General features: G+C 44.2%; 1 protein-coding gene and 1 long non-coding RNA gene across 5 annotated transcripts in view; one reads left to right on the top strand and one right to left on the bottom strand.

The window, feature by feature from the left end:
* The window catches only part of Entpd1 (ectonucleoside triphosphate diphosphohydrolase 1), a 127,509-nt gene that overhangs the window by 56,300 nt on the left and 56,690 nt on the right, over nucleotides 1-14,519 (bottom strand).
* On the top strand, nucleotides 801-11,753 carry LOC147997112 (uncharacterized). The gene is made up of 3 exons (XR_015653358.1): nucleotides 801-1,500; nucleotides 7,930-8,173; nucleotides 10,745-11,753. It is a non-coding gene; the product is annotated as an uncharacterized LOC147997112 (long non-coding RNA).

Genomic DNA, 14,519 nt, shown 5'->3' with positions numbered 1-14,519 from the left:
AATAAACTCCGTAAGACACAGTATTTACACACACACACACACACACACACACACACACACACACACACACACACACAAATCCTGATGCTAAAGCAGAGGAATGAGCCCAGCCCATGTGGGGCTGAGTATCAATTCAACCAAATGTGTAGTTGCATCCCCGTGTGCTTATCCCAGACATCTGCCTAGAGCCTTTGTCCCCAAGGAGCTACTGTCTCTGAAGAATTTTAAAACCGGAGACATTTGTGGTCCTGGAGACCAGAAGTTGAAAAGCAGCCTTAGAATTCTAGCTAATCAATCCAGAACTTGGTAAAAGAACAGAAAGGCTGTTGGGAAATGGAGAGACAGCAAAGGAGGAGAACACAGAGGTGAGATGAACAGAAGGGCAGAGTCACTGAGGAGACGTGGGTGTGGCCACTTGCCTTCACATCTTCCTAGCCCACCATCACCTACCCTCCTGTCACCAATAAAGAACTTTCTTCAGTGGCCCTCCAGCATTAGATTGTTTTTTTTTGTTTTGTTTTGTTTTGTTTTGTTGTTTTTTGTTGGGTTTTTTTGTTTTTTTTGTTTTGTTTTTGTTTTTGTTTTTTGCCAAGTTCACGTGAGCAGCTCTTGAAATAGTTAACACTTTCTGAATGACCAGGAACAAGTTGGCAATGTTTGCTTAGTGCTTCCTTGTTAACAGCAGCCACATCCATTTTTTACTACCTCTTTTGACAAGTTCCTCCTTCTATGACATGGTCTCTGGGTCTTGCCACACCCTGCAAGACCCACACAGTTTGTCAATATCTGACTTTGAAAGTGAAACAAAAAGGAGATAGTCTACAAAATAAAGTAGAAACAGAAAGAAGACAGCGCAGGAACCGAGGAGGGTTCAGTTCTGCTCTCAGAAAACCGTGCAAAGGAATTAACAGACCCTACATCACAAGGGCTCTTCCCTTGCCTGTGGCGGGACCTCATTGTGTAGCCCAGTCTAGATGTTTTGGTGTTTTTTTATTGTATTCATCTAGTTAATTAGTTTGTGTTTTATGTGTTGTATGTAGGCATTAGCGTGGAGATAACTTTTGCAAAGTTGATTTTCTCCTTCCACCACGAGGATCCCAGGGAATGACCTCGGGCTGTAGGCTTGACCGTCCTACTCTTCCCTGGCTGGTCTTGGCCTCACCAGCCTCCTGCCTCAGCATCTTAGGTACTGGGACTCTAGGCAGGAGACACCGCCTGGCTATGAGGATGCTCCTGCGTGATGGAATACTCCATATGGACAACCTTCTTTGGGATTAGCGGGATGGAGAGAGAAGGCCACCAGTTAGCATTCATCCTCCATAGCTCTCTAGAGCTTCAGGGTGGTTGTCAGGGCAGACCAGCATATTCTAAATCAAGTGACTGAAAACACAGGAGGGACCAAGACCCCAAGAATGCAAGCAGCTGCAACTCACAGAATTCCCATCAGCCATCTGTCCTTCATTTGGTCTTAGCCAGCTCTACCCTGTCCTACAGAAGATGGTAAGTTTGTCCTTTAAGGATCAGTCTCATCTAATTCCTGGAATATATATGATCGTTTTCTTCCATTAGCTAGAAGGCATCTGAAACTAGCTGCTCACATGTGCTCAATGTCTGGGATTTATCTCTCCTTTGGGAGGTTCCAAATCCATTGCCCAGTATATAATGGGGTGTACAACCAACATCCTGTCTGGTACCCAGGTCCCCGCCCATCTTTCAATGCCACCCTCAGATCCAGAGCTTAACCTTAAATTCGGATGAAATTGGTAGGGTGACTTCTCCCACTGGTTTCTCTTCACTACATTCCCCAAGAGTCTGAATTCTTTTCCAGAATCCCTGGGAACAATTCCTCTGCCCCAGTAACTTGGACACAAACCAAGGCTGTAATTCCCAGATGACCCTGCAGCTGGACCCCACACCTTGGCTCAAAAGTCTTCAAATACATGCAGCCATGGCCTGGATCAAGCAGGGCTTTGTTCCTGTCCCTTGGAAATGCCCGAGGCAACTTCTTCTTACTCTGCCCCATATGCAAAGAGTTTCAGGCACAATTCATGTCTCTAAATATTCTATTGAGAACACTAACAACAAAGAAGGGAAAAAATACAGAGAGCAAACCCACAAACACAAAAAGCCTATGGAGAGTTTAGTATGGGGATAAACAGTTCTAAAAGGTATTGAAGTCAGAGAACTTCCCCAGATCACTCACATCCTCATCCATACTGTGTTTGCTCTGACCTGAAGATATCTGATTGCTTGACCTGTACTCAGTATCAGGCATTGGGCCATGCATTTGTTGACATATAAAGGGCTATACAAATTAACACTAAGATGTCAATGTGGATCTGTAAAATAAATGCTTTTACCTTTATCATGTTCTGAAGGGAAACATAGAGAACGTCTCACTGGGCAAGATGGATCAGAGGTGTCAGCTATCATTAGCAGAACATGTAAGGGGAGAGCTTGGCTTTTCCAGGTTATAGCACAAAGTGGGCTGTGGTACTAGGTCTGCATCACACCCTCCACCCTCCTAGTTGTACAACACCGGCCTTAATTCCTCATCTATGAAATGGGTATAACGATAGCTCTCATGTCAAAAGGTTGTTGTAGAGGGCAAATTAATAACAGATTAAACTGAGTGTGTAATATGATGTCTGGGAAGTGCCTGTTTATGTTGTGGTTTTATTCTCAAATATACATCTGATAGTTTTATTTATTCACTTTACATTAACAAGATTTTTTTTCCATTTTTCAAATAGACTTGACACTTTCACTTGTGATTAATTAGAAAAGAGACTCAAAAGAAAAGAACAAAACCCAAAAGAACAAAAGCAATAGCCAACAAGGATCACACACACACACACACACACACACACACGCGCGCGCGCGCGCGCGCACACACACACCCCTAATTTGGAGAGCATGTGAAATAAGAGTTCCAGCAATTAGAATGTGTGAGGAATGCACTGAAGCCAGGAACGCAGATATGTGAAAGTTCCTAGCTGGCCAAAAGCAGAGAACACTTAGAGAGACTTGTTCAAGGCTTTCTTTCAAAGCAAAGCCATAATAAGATGTAGACACACACCAAGTGAGACCTTTGCAGCCAGGAGATGGACTGAAGCTCTCTCCAAAGGTGTCTATTCACTTAGAGCGGCTGTGTTAGTCAGGTACCCCATGGTGACCAAGTCGAACACAACTTAAGAGAAGGGAGACTTGTCTCTGTTTCAGTTTCAGAGGAATCACATGACTATTTGGCTCCAGGAGCTGGGGCAGAACATCCTGGCAACAGGACATGTAGGGAGGTTCCCACCGTATGGCGGGCAAGGGGTAGAAAGAGAAGAATATAAGAGGAGGAACAGGACAAGATAGAGCACCTGAGGGCCACAGTGAGCTAATCTTACAACAAGGCTCCTACCACCTACTTTCACTGCCTCCCTATAGTGCCACCATATCAGATGTCCAACAAGAGAGTAGCCATTTGATTAGAACTCAGTTACTTCCCAAAGCTCCTAAGCTGGAAGCCAATGCCCCTCACCTGAAGCCAAGGGGGACATTTCATATTTAAAACGCAACAAAGTGGGTTGGGGATTTAGCTCAGTGGTAGAGCGCTTGCCTAGCAAGCGCAAGACCCTGAGTTCGGTCCCCAGCTCCGAAAAAAAGAAAAGAAAAAAAAAAAAACGCAACAAAGTGCTCAGGGAAAGAGTTAGTTTTAGGTGTCTTGAGGTTAGGAAATGGCACACAAGGAAGAGCCAAGACAGCATCACTTCAAGTATCTGAGGGCCCCACCCTTGGGAAAGGGATTTACATATGGCGGAGGCTCTCTGTAGTACAGAGGGAAAAACTAACTCTGACAACAGGAAGGGAATGTAACTTGGAAAAGACAGAATTTTTCTAGCTTTGTGAGATAACCAGGCAGAGTGAGGAAAGCTTTTTAAGAATTCAGTAGAAAAACCAACCAGAAAAAGAAATTGAACTGTGAGTTTGACTGGTTAGGCACTGTAAGGGTTAATTTTCATGGCCAACTTGACTGGGGCCACAGATCTGTCATTTCCAGAGACCCACCCCGAGCATGGATGATTCCAGCTTCTCAGCTCTGAGCTCAGGTTGAATAAGGGAAAGTCTGAGCCCTGGTGTTCTCCTTCCTCTGCTTGCTGGCCCAGACCAAAGACCAAGCTGTGTCTCCCATGCTTTCCCACAACTTTATTCCTCTGAACTGTGAGCCAAAATGAGCTCCTCCTCCTCTGAGCTGCCTTTCTGTTGGGTGTTTGGTCATGATGATAAGAAAACTAATGTAAAAATTGATATATTCTCTATGGTGCATATAAATCATGGGTGGTGGTACATCCAATATATTGATCAAAGACTAAAGAAGAATGAGAAAAAGTCTTCAAAGTCAAAAGCAGAAATCTACAGAAATAAAACATACTTAGAAACAAAGCAAGCAAGAAAGAAGTCAGTCACAGTCACTATGAGTCTGTGAGAGCAGAAAGAGTGTGCTTTTGTTTAAGGCCTCAGAAAATAAAGCCAAACTTTTAGAAATGTATCCAAAAATAACCAAAATACTGATCTGAGAGAGGACTGGGAGTGAGAATGGAAATGGGTGGGGGGGATGGGGGATCTCTGAGACAAGCTGGAATTCTAGGATGGGGAAGGCTACAGGGAGTCTGCGGGGGTGACCCTAGCTGAGACTGCTACCAGTGGGGGATGTAGAGACTGAAGTGGAATCTCTTCTAGCCAGATAGGACTTCCAGTGGAGAAAGGGGGACATCAAGCCACTCACAAAACCTTCACCCCAAAATGTGTTCTGCCTATAAGATGCACAGGGATAAAAATGGAGCAGAGGCTGAGGGAATGGCCAACCAGCAACTGCCCCAACTTGAGCCCCATCCCCTGTGAGACAGCCAACCCCTGACACTGTTAATGCTACTCTGCTGTGCTTGCAGACAGGAGCCTAGCAGAACTGTCTCCTGAGAGGCTCCATTCACAGCTGATGGAAACAGATGCAGAGACCCACAGCCAACCATCGGGTGGAGCTCAGGGTTTCTTGTGAAGTAGTAAGGCATAGAATTGAGCGAGTCAGAGGGGTCAAGGACACCACAAGAAGACCTACAGAGTCAACTAACCTGGGCCCATGAGGGCACTCCCAGAGACTGAACCACCAACCCAAGAACACACAGTGGCTGGACCTAGGCCTACAGATTTGGGGCAAATGTTCAACTTGTCTTCATGTGTGTCCCTAACAAGTGCAGTGAAGACTAGCTCTGACTCAGTTGCCTGCCACTGGATCCCTCCCCCCTAACTGAACTACCTGGTTGGGCCTCAGTAGGAGAGCATGCTGTTAGGCCTACAGAGAGGATGTCCCTAGATATGGTAGCACCCAAGGGGGCCTTCCCCCTCGTCTGAGGAGTAGGAGACGGAGTAATGGGGGTTGGGATTTGTGAGGGTGGAACTCGGAGGTGAGGAGGGACAGGCCTGGGGAGGGGAGGGGTCAGAGGTCGGGATGCAAAGTGAATAAAAAAATCTATTTTCAATAAAAGAAAAAAAAGTAAGCAAAAAAAACGTTGATCATAAAGTCAAGGAAATATCCTAGAAGGTAAACACATGTGTGTGAGCATCACGAAGAAACAGAGCACTGCTGTGTGTGAGCACCACGACGAAACAGAGCACAGCTGTGACTCAGAAGGCTTTGTGAACACAGAAAGCAAAGGGAAGAAATCAGAGATGAGAGAAATTTCCAGAACTGAAAGATGGGAATTTCTGATTGGGAGGGAACAAATGCTCCCACACAATACACAAATCACAAAATGGGTGGATCACAGGGGACAGGAGCTAACTTCTGCCAAAACACATCACCATAAACTCCTAGCACATAAAAGACTAGAAAACAAAACAAACGACCAAGACTTTTACATCCTTTCTGGAAGCAGAGGGTGGGTGGGAGCGCTGTGACAGGAGACCCTAAGAGATGCAGGCGCTTCCACCGCATCTTCCCTCCCGTGCTCGCCTGCTTTCAGCAGTTGCTGAAGGGGGCCCCACCCAGATGAGGCTGGGAACCTAGAAAGAGGAAGAGACGTTTAGTGCGAGAGTCAACATGGGCTAGAGGCCAGCGGACAGGGAATGACAAAAGAGCAGCCAGCTGAAACTAAACAGGACAAAAGACTCAGAGGGGAGATTTCAAAAGTGAACAGACAAGAAGAGAATGGGAAAAGTAAAACATAGAACAAAACCAAAGCCACAGAGGGAGGATAAGACACCTGTTACGTTACTGACCATCGAAATTAAACTAAATGTGGATTTAACTTGGCTTAGGAGGGAAAAAAAAAACAGTTCCAAACAGAAGAGCCAACTAGGCACGCAGAGAAGCTGGCCTTACTGATGGCAGTGGGATACAGGCAGCACAGGAAAGGAAACCTACGGGGGAAGGAAGACTTACTCAGATGCTGACGTAGGCAGGGAATGCTAGCCTACCTCAGACCTGTCCATCGCTGCCGGGAGATGGCTTGGAGGGTGAAAGGTTTGGCTGTCTGACAGGAAAGCAGCAGCTACCTCAGCTGACGCTGAACAGACGCACATGTCAGACGACCCTGTGCAAAGGCTAAAGGCAGCCCTGGTCGGGAGGCAGAGGTAGGAGGGGAGACTGCAGGTCACTGCCCACTCCGTCCACTCGAGTCTAAGCTATACACTTGCATTGCTCTGACATGAGATACTGATTTTTTTAAGGAAAAATATCCCAACTATCTATCAAATTAAACCTCCTGGAGACTCTGAATTAAGTGATGCCAAGGTCTGCTCTGCCCTAAACAGTCACTCGATCCCTGTGTCCTTCGGTGGAGCCGCTGCTCTGGGCAGGAGACTCCAGGTGGCTGCTGCCAATCTGACTATGACTTTGCCAGTTATTTTTGTTGTGGTGGTTTTAAATATGTGACTTTTTCCCAATAGTCCACAGCCTTGATAGTAAAAGAATTAGAAACCTGCTTCTGGACAGCCCTGCCCTTCTCACAGATGCATTGCATCAAAACACAAGACTTTCTGAGCCAACCTCTTTGATTCCATCATTTCGGTTCCTTTACTGCTTTTCGTCTTCATTCAAATCCAGATGTATTTGCTTCTCGTTTCTAGAATAATTTTCTGAATGGTTCATAGCTAAGCTCTTGATATTCTATGATGATACTAACTCTCAGGGAGAGACTGCATGTTTGTGGGCTGGTAGAAAAGTTACACAAATAGTTGAAGGTAAGGCTAATAAGCAAGTCATCAAGTTTTCTATAATCCTTTTTTTTATTTTTCCGGAGCTGAGGATTGAACCCAGGGCCTTGTGCTTGCTAGGCAAGCGCTCTACCACTGAGCTAAATCCCTGACCCCTTCTATAATCCTTTTAACTCTGATTAATTTTTACTAGTAAATTAGTACTTTCTGATTACCTTAAATGAAAGCTATTTCTAAGTGGCACTTAGTATTTCTTTTAGCAGAAAAAATAATATATGCTTGTTAAAATTCAGAAGGTGCAAAAAATATCAAAAAGAAAAATAAAATCTATATAAACAATCTGTTTCAGTATTTTCATCCTTTTGGTCTTCTTTCTGTGCATATTTTATGTCAAGGAAATTATTTTATAGTCAAGGTCTTGACTGCTCACTTTGATAACCTGGTCCTCATTACAGTATTTTCCTTTAGGCTCACAACCCTTTCTCCTGATCTCCGCTGAATATGCTAGGTTATTTCCCTCTGTCACTCTTGCAGACAGCGTGCCAGCACATGTCCCCAGGGAACATTTATGCACGCACTCTGGAGAGCTTTCTTGGACAATTTTTGTAGGGTCAGGGTCAGGATAATAACAATCTTCATGCCTTAGATAATTACAGACAAACTACCATTCAGAAAAGTTCAACTTACACTTTTGCCAACTTGAGAATGTTCATTTTCCTGTCTCTTCAGTGGTGCTGATCGTTAAGAAACGAAAAGAAAAAGAACAGCAGAAACGCTTCCCTGTGACATGCTTCCCTGTGACACGTGAACACAGTGGCTCACTGTTGCAACTGACCGGGCTGCCATATGATGGGGACATTCAAATTCTTCCCACAGTCTTTAGCCACTGAGACTTCCTCTCCCTCAGCTCTGGAACAGCTCTGGAACACGGGTCAATAACCAGCGATCAGGATGGTATCCAAAGCATTAATTGGTAGGTTTTGATTTAACAGCAGATTTTAGCCTCATAGAAAAAGTAAAGGGCCTGGTGCAGGTTGCGTGCTGCATAGCTCAAGAGGTGCTGCTCACAGCACGGGCCACCCACGCACCCTGACGCTAACCCACACAGCAACTGCTCTGTTTGAGTGCTTGGGAGTCACAGGAAGTACTTTCAGACTATACCAGGGGAGAAAACTGCAATATTTGCCTTGATACCTTGAAAATCTGTATGTTAATAGGACAACTCATAAGAAATGCCAATCATTTAATTTTGACATACAAAATTGTCTACTTAAAATGGACCAACCCAAAACTATATTATTTTCCAGGTCTTCTGTGCAGACCTGATGGCCTGCGTTTGATTTCCAAAACCAACATTAAAAGCCTTGATGGCATATGTGCATCTGTAACCCCAGCATCCCTATGCAAGACAGGAAACAGAGACAGGAGAATGCCTAGGAGCTCAGGGGCCAGTGGGACTGGAGTACAAAGAACTGCAGAAACTTCAAGAGAATCCTGTCTCAGCAAGGCGGAAGGAGAGTATCAACTCCAGGCAGTGGTCCTCTACCCTTCACACATGTACTGTAGCTTATTGTGCATGCACACACTTTTTTTTAAAAAAAAATCAGGGAAATCCCAACAGGTGAATCAAAGAATGGCCTGTGAGGGATGACTTTTGACTAGGGGGAGAACATCTGTAACCCTAAGGATATCTGAGAACCATTTTCTCTGTGGGAAAAGAGAACCTCAGTTGATCACAGGGCATGCCATGGTCATGGATAAACTGGACTGGCTTGTCCTGAAGGCTGATATACTGCTTTCACAGAAAATGGTATAATCTAGTGCCCACGAACACCACAGAACTGTAAACCTTCCTGTAAGAGCTTCTATCCTAAATGATTTCACACGTAGTTGATGGCAGGAGCACAGATAGGTTCTGACAGATAGCACAACAGACTGTCTGCGCCAAAGTGGACATCTGTTGGTACTGAATGCCCAGAGCTCATTTCCTCTTCTTCTGACACCAGATTTTGAAACTTCCTTTGAGGAACCATGTCTTAACCAAGTTTTTGAAATGTCAAAAATTCTTAGTTCTTGGACAAAGGAAACTTTTTTTGGCAGAAATGAGGGAAATAGAGCAACAGGACCATCTCCATAGAGAATCTCCACCAAGTGTCTTACAAAGGCCACTTAGTGACCACCACAGTTCTAAATGCCATACTAACCTAGTGACCTCTACGGTTCTAGATGCCATACTAATCCCCCAGTTTCACCTAATTTTGATCCATCAGCATCAGAAAAGCCAGACCCCATCATCATTATTTCTCTCTTCTTCTTCTTCTTCTTCTTCTTCCTCTTCCTCTTCCTCTTCCTCCTCCTCCTCCTCCTCTTCCTCCACCTCCCCCATTCCCCTCCTCCTAGCACTCTGCTTGGCACCCCAGGACACAACATACTCCCTTAGTTTATCCTCCCCTCCACACTCCCAATACATACATATGGGGTTAGGGCTGACCTTCTGGAATATTCCAAGGCTCAATGCCCCAAACCTCTCTGCTTTTTTATCTATACCTACTTCCTTGGTTTTTCTCAACTAGTTTCATTGCAGATAATCCAGGTTCACTGAACTTAAATGTTTCCACATTACCCAAATTATTATCTCTAGTTCAGTGTTCTCCCACCTGCTCCAGATTTCTGCATACATCTTCGTGCTGTCTCTGCTATCTTCATATTAAAATTGATGTCTGCTGTGGTTTGACTAAAACTTCCCCCATGAGTTCCTTCATGGGTTTGAAGACTTGGATTCCAGTTGGTGGTATCATGTTGGGAGGTGGGAGAACTTTTAAGAAGTAGGGCCTGACTGCAAGTGGTAAGCGGATGAGGGGCCTGGTTAACTGCCCTCTGCTTCCTGACTTGGGAGAGCTGAGGAAGCTATGCCACAAGCCTCCTAGACCATGCAGGCCCCTCCACCATTGCTTTCCCATCAAGTCAGTCTACATCTCCTAAACTGTGAGTGAGCTCAAAGAAATGCTTTTTGCCTGAAGTTGCTCCTGTCAGGAATTTTATCACATCCGCGTGGAAAGACAGTAGCCTGGACTAAACATATCGAGAACAGCATTTCGTCTTCCCACCCAAACTCCTTCTTCCTATTATAGTCTCAAAGTAACTCTATCCTTCCAGTTTCTCAGAATATGCCAAATCTTCCAAGTCAAGCTTCTGTCTCTCTTTGTGGTTCAAATCCAATTGGGAAGTTTTACAGCCTCCGTCTTCAAAATAGATACAATGCATTTGTTTCTCAAGATTTCTCCTGTGACCACCTACTGCTGGGGACCTCCCCTCATCTCTGCCCTGCTTCACTAGCCAGTCTCTCTCCAGAGTGATCCTATTAAAACACAGACTGGGCCAAACCACTTCTGTGCTCAGCATCTGCTGGGATGTTTGTTTCTCTGTGAATACGAGCCAGGGCCTATCGTGAGGCCCCCCGAGAACCTAGATTCTATCCCTTGGCTCTGACTCCTCCCGAGCTATGCTGCAGTTCTTGTTTCTTACACATATCACTTCTCTTTAGGACTTTGTAGCTCCTGGTCCCTCTGCCTAGAACGTGTGACCCAGAACCTGCCACAGGACGTCACCTCTGCCATGCCTTGTCTACGTTTTCTTCTGGGCACAGTTCACTGCGCACACGTATGCTCTATTGTTTACTGTCTGCCTCCTGCAACCCTAGAAGATAAGCCCCCAAAGTGAAGGGACTTTATTTGTCTCCTGGTGTAGCCTCTGCATCTAAACCCGTGTTTGGCCCGCACTTTGTTCAGTAACTGCAGTCTGATGAGTGAATACTGGGCCATCTTCCGTTTGCCGGCTTTTATGATCCAAATGTGACCAAATTTACTCTTTGTTTGGTCTAACTAATTTCGCTCTAACACCTCCCTTCTTACATGAAGCCCTCCACTCCTACTTTATTGATTTTTGTACCTTAATCTCTTACTATGGATAAATACTCTGTGAACTCTGTCTATCCCAACAACAGTTGTTAAGTTCCAAATCCCACAATCATGTCACTGTATTTTCTCCATTGGGAACACACTATTAGAAGGTTTGTTGTGGGCTGGGGATTTAGCTCAGTGGTAGAGCGCTTGCCTAGCAACCGCAAGGCCCTGGGTTCGGTCCCCAGCTCCGAAAAAAAGAAAAAAAAATAGAAGGTTTGTTGGCTTTTTCCCCTTTACATTTATTTATCTATCTGTTGAGGGGGTATGTGCACTCCACAGCAGACATGTGGAGGTCAAAGAGCAACTTACAGGGTAATTGGCTTTCTCTCTTTAACCATGTGAGTCCCCAAAAATCAAACTCATATGGTCAAACCTTATATATTAAAACAAACCTTATATTTAAAAAAAATGTGGCTGAAGAGATGGCTCAGTGGTTAAGAGCACCTTAAACATTTGAGTTCAACTCCCAGCCCTCACATGGTAATTCAAAGTCATCTGTAACTCCAGTCCCAGGGTATCCAACGCCCTCTTCTGACCCCTATGGGCTATGCATATGACATGCATATGCATGCAGGCAAAGAGCCCACATACAATAAATAAATAAATAAATAAATAAATAAATAAATAAATAAATAAATAAATAATTTCCAGTAAAGGTGACAGATGGAGGAGAATGTCACCTCCATTGATAGACTGATATAAAGGAGGACAGAAAGGGAAATCTTTAATTTCTACTGGATAGGAGAGGATCTTGCTATGAGAAAAAACAAGCCAAAGTTTCCATGGAAGCCAAAATCACTGCAGCTGAATCAAATTTGATGTTGGCACTAGTTAGGGAAATTGACTGGCGTAGAGGAAAATCTCAGGAAAATACTACTGAAATAGGGTGGAAAATAAATGAAGGGGGAAAAGAAAGCATAAGGAAGAAATAAAAAAAAAGATGAAATTCAAAGACATCCAAATAATACGCTCTTGGAGTTAAAATAAAAGGAGAGGGCAGTGACCAAAGAGATGATGGGAGGATTTCCTCATCCCCAAGAACACCTGCGTTTGGAAAACAGCGGAGGTTATCCTAGGCCAATCTAAATAAGGCCAATCAGCTACTTTGCCACAAAAGTAGTAACACTGAGATAGAGTTCACTGCAGACAACCTTGTCCTCAGCCTCTCTACAGCATCAGCTTCCCAGACAGTGGAGGGCCCGCCCCAGTGACGTGGCAATGAAGACTTCTGTTCTGAAGACAGCTGCTGTTCTGCACAATCATCATCTTCCTGGGAAGTTAATGTGCTATGCTGAGAAGATAGATCTTCATGAAGAGATGCAGATTAGGAACTCAAGGATGCAGTCAGCACTCTGAGAAAAGAATCACGCTGAACACCAGCACATTCCTTCAGAGAGGAGTCTGATTAGTAACAGCTAAAGAGGAAGACCACTGTGGATGGTGACTATGCTCCCAGTACTGATGACCACTGTGGATGGTGACTGTGTTCCCAGTACTGATGGCCACTGTGCATGGTGACTGTGTTCCCAGTACTGATGACCACTGTGGATGGTGACTGTGTTCCCAGTACTGATGACCACTGTGGATGGTGACTATGCTTCCAGTACTGATGTTGACAACATGCACAGATTAAACATTTAAGATAAAATAGAAAGACACAGGAAGCAGGTGCTCTTAAGTCCTATCTTCATAGCTGCTCACTTGTGCTTCAATTCTGAGATACAACTGAAAGCGGGCTGCTTATCTTTTCAAAGTCCCACAGATTTAAAAGTAAGACATCCATCACACATGTCTGTGAAGCTGTATACATGATGATGAACAAGCAAAGTTTGTGTCAAAAGAGAAAGGGAAGTAAAAACGAGCACAGACTACTTCAATCCTTCCACCAAAACAACAGTGCAAATTCACATCAAAGGCCAGTGGTTTAAATGGGGAATAAATGCACTGGAAAAAAGATGGACAGTACATATAACCAAAAGACTCACAGAGACCCGCCTGCCTGCCTCAGAAGGGCTGAGGTTAGAGTTTGTGCCTGGCTCCAGTTATACTTACAAAGACATCAAAATGACAGGAGAAACAATAAGTTTGACAAAGGTACCTAAAACCAGTGGCCTGAAAACAATCAATGTTCCTGAGAAAGTTAAAGATGCAAATAAAATAAGAGCTACCAGCTGCTCGTGGATAAGAAGCCATGATTTGTTTGTCTCTTTAAATCGTAGTCCTGGAGACTGCCTTCAGCTTACAGGACCTCTATGTATCTATCGCTGAGCTGCAGCCCAATTCTTTGCTAGCGTTAAAATGGCGGTCTTCTCCAAATACACTTATGCTCAGTGCAATCCTTATCGAACACTCAAACAGCTTCTTCACAGAAATTAACAAGATGGTTCTAATGTTCATTGGAAAATGCAGGGGACACACAGTAGCAAAACAACCTTGAGAAGGAAAAACAAAGCTGGAAAATTCGCACTTCTGATTGTGAAGTTCCCTATAATGCTATAGTGACCAAGACAGTGTGGAGCAAAGGTGGGAGGAAGGATCAGTAGCCAGAACCGAGACTCCAGAAACAGACTCTCGTGTATACCAAGACCCTTCACTGAGGAAAACAACAGTCTTCTCAACAAACAATGCTGGGGCAACTGGATATTCCAGAAGAAGGGTGGAGAGAGGAAGAGAAAACCAGAAAGAATTGGAAACCTACATATAGGGATAAAAACCATTAAAAATGCTGACAAAATATAGGAGGGGGCAGAGATGTCTCAGAAGTTAAGGACACTTGCTACTTTTTCAGGGGATCCAGGTTTGATTCCCAGCACACACATGGGAGATCACAATCATCTGCAACTCTAGTTCCAGGGGATCCAATGGCCTCTGGTGGCCGCCTTGCACACCGCATGCATGTGGTACACAGATATGCAGGCAAAATAAACATACAAAATAAAATAAGTAAAATCACAAGCATAAATGACTTCATGGATTTGGATTAGGTGCCAAGTTCTTAGATATGACACCAAAAACATGAGATACCAAAGAAAATATGAACTGCATATCATTAAGATGTAAAAAATTTTGTGTAGCAAAGTTTTTTTTTAAATGGAAAGAAAAACCACAATACAGAAGAATATTGAAAGTCATACATTTGAACGAGAGGAATGTGTAAAGAATCCCTGCAACTCAATAAAGTCACTTTTAAAAATAGACAGTCAAATGGACATTTCTCCAAAGAAGATGCACAACTGCCCAGAGATCTCACGAAGAACAACATCAACCACTGGAAACAAGACCTGAGGCACATAGACGCCACACCGCCTGTTAGGAAGGCTCTAACCAATGACAGACAATGACAAGTACGGACAATGG

This window comes from Rattus norvegicus, chromosome 1 (assembly GCF_021556685.1).
Source record: "Rattus norvegicus strain SHRSP/BbbUtx chromosome 1, alternate assembly SHRSP_T2T, whole genome shotgun sequence".
Lineage (NCBI taxonomy): Eukaryota > Metazoa > Chordata > Mammalia > Rodentia > Muridae > Rattus > Rattus norvegicus.
The sequence above is the reverse complement of the archived record's forward strand: the minus strand, read 5'-3'. Positions and strand labels throughout refer to the sequence as shown.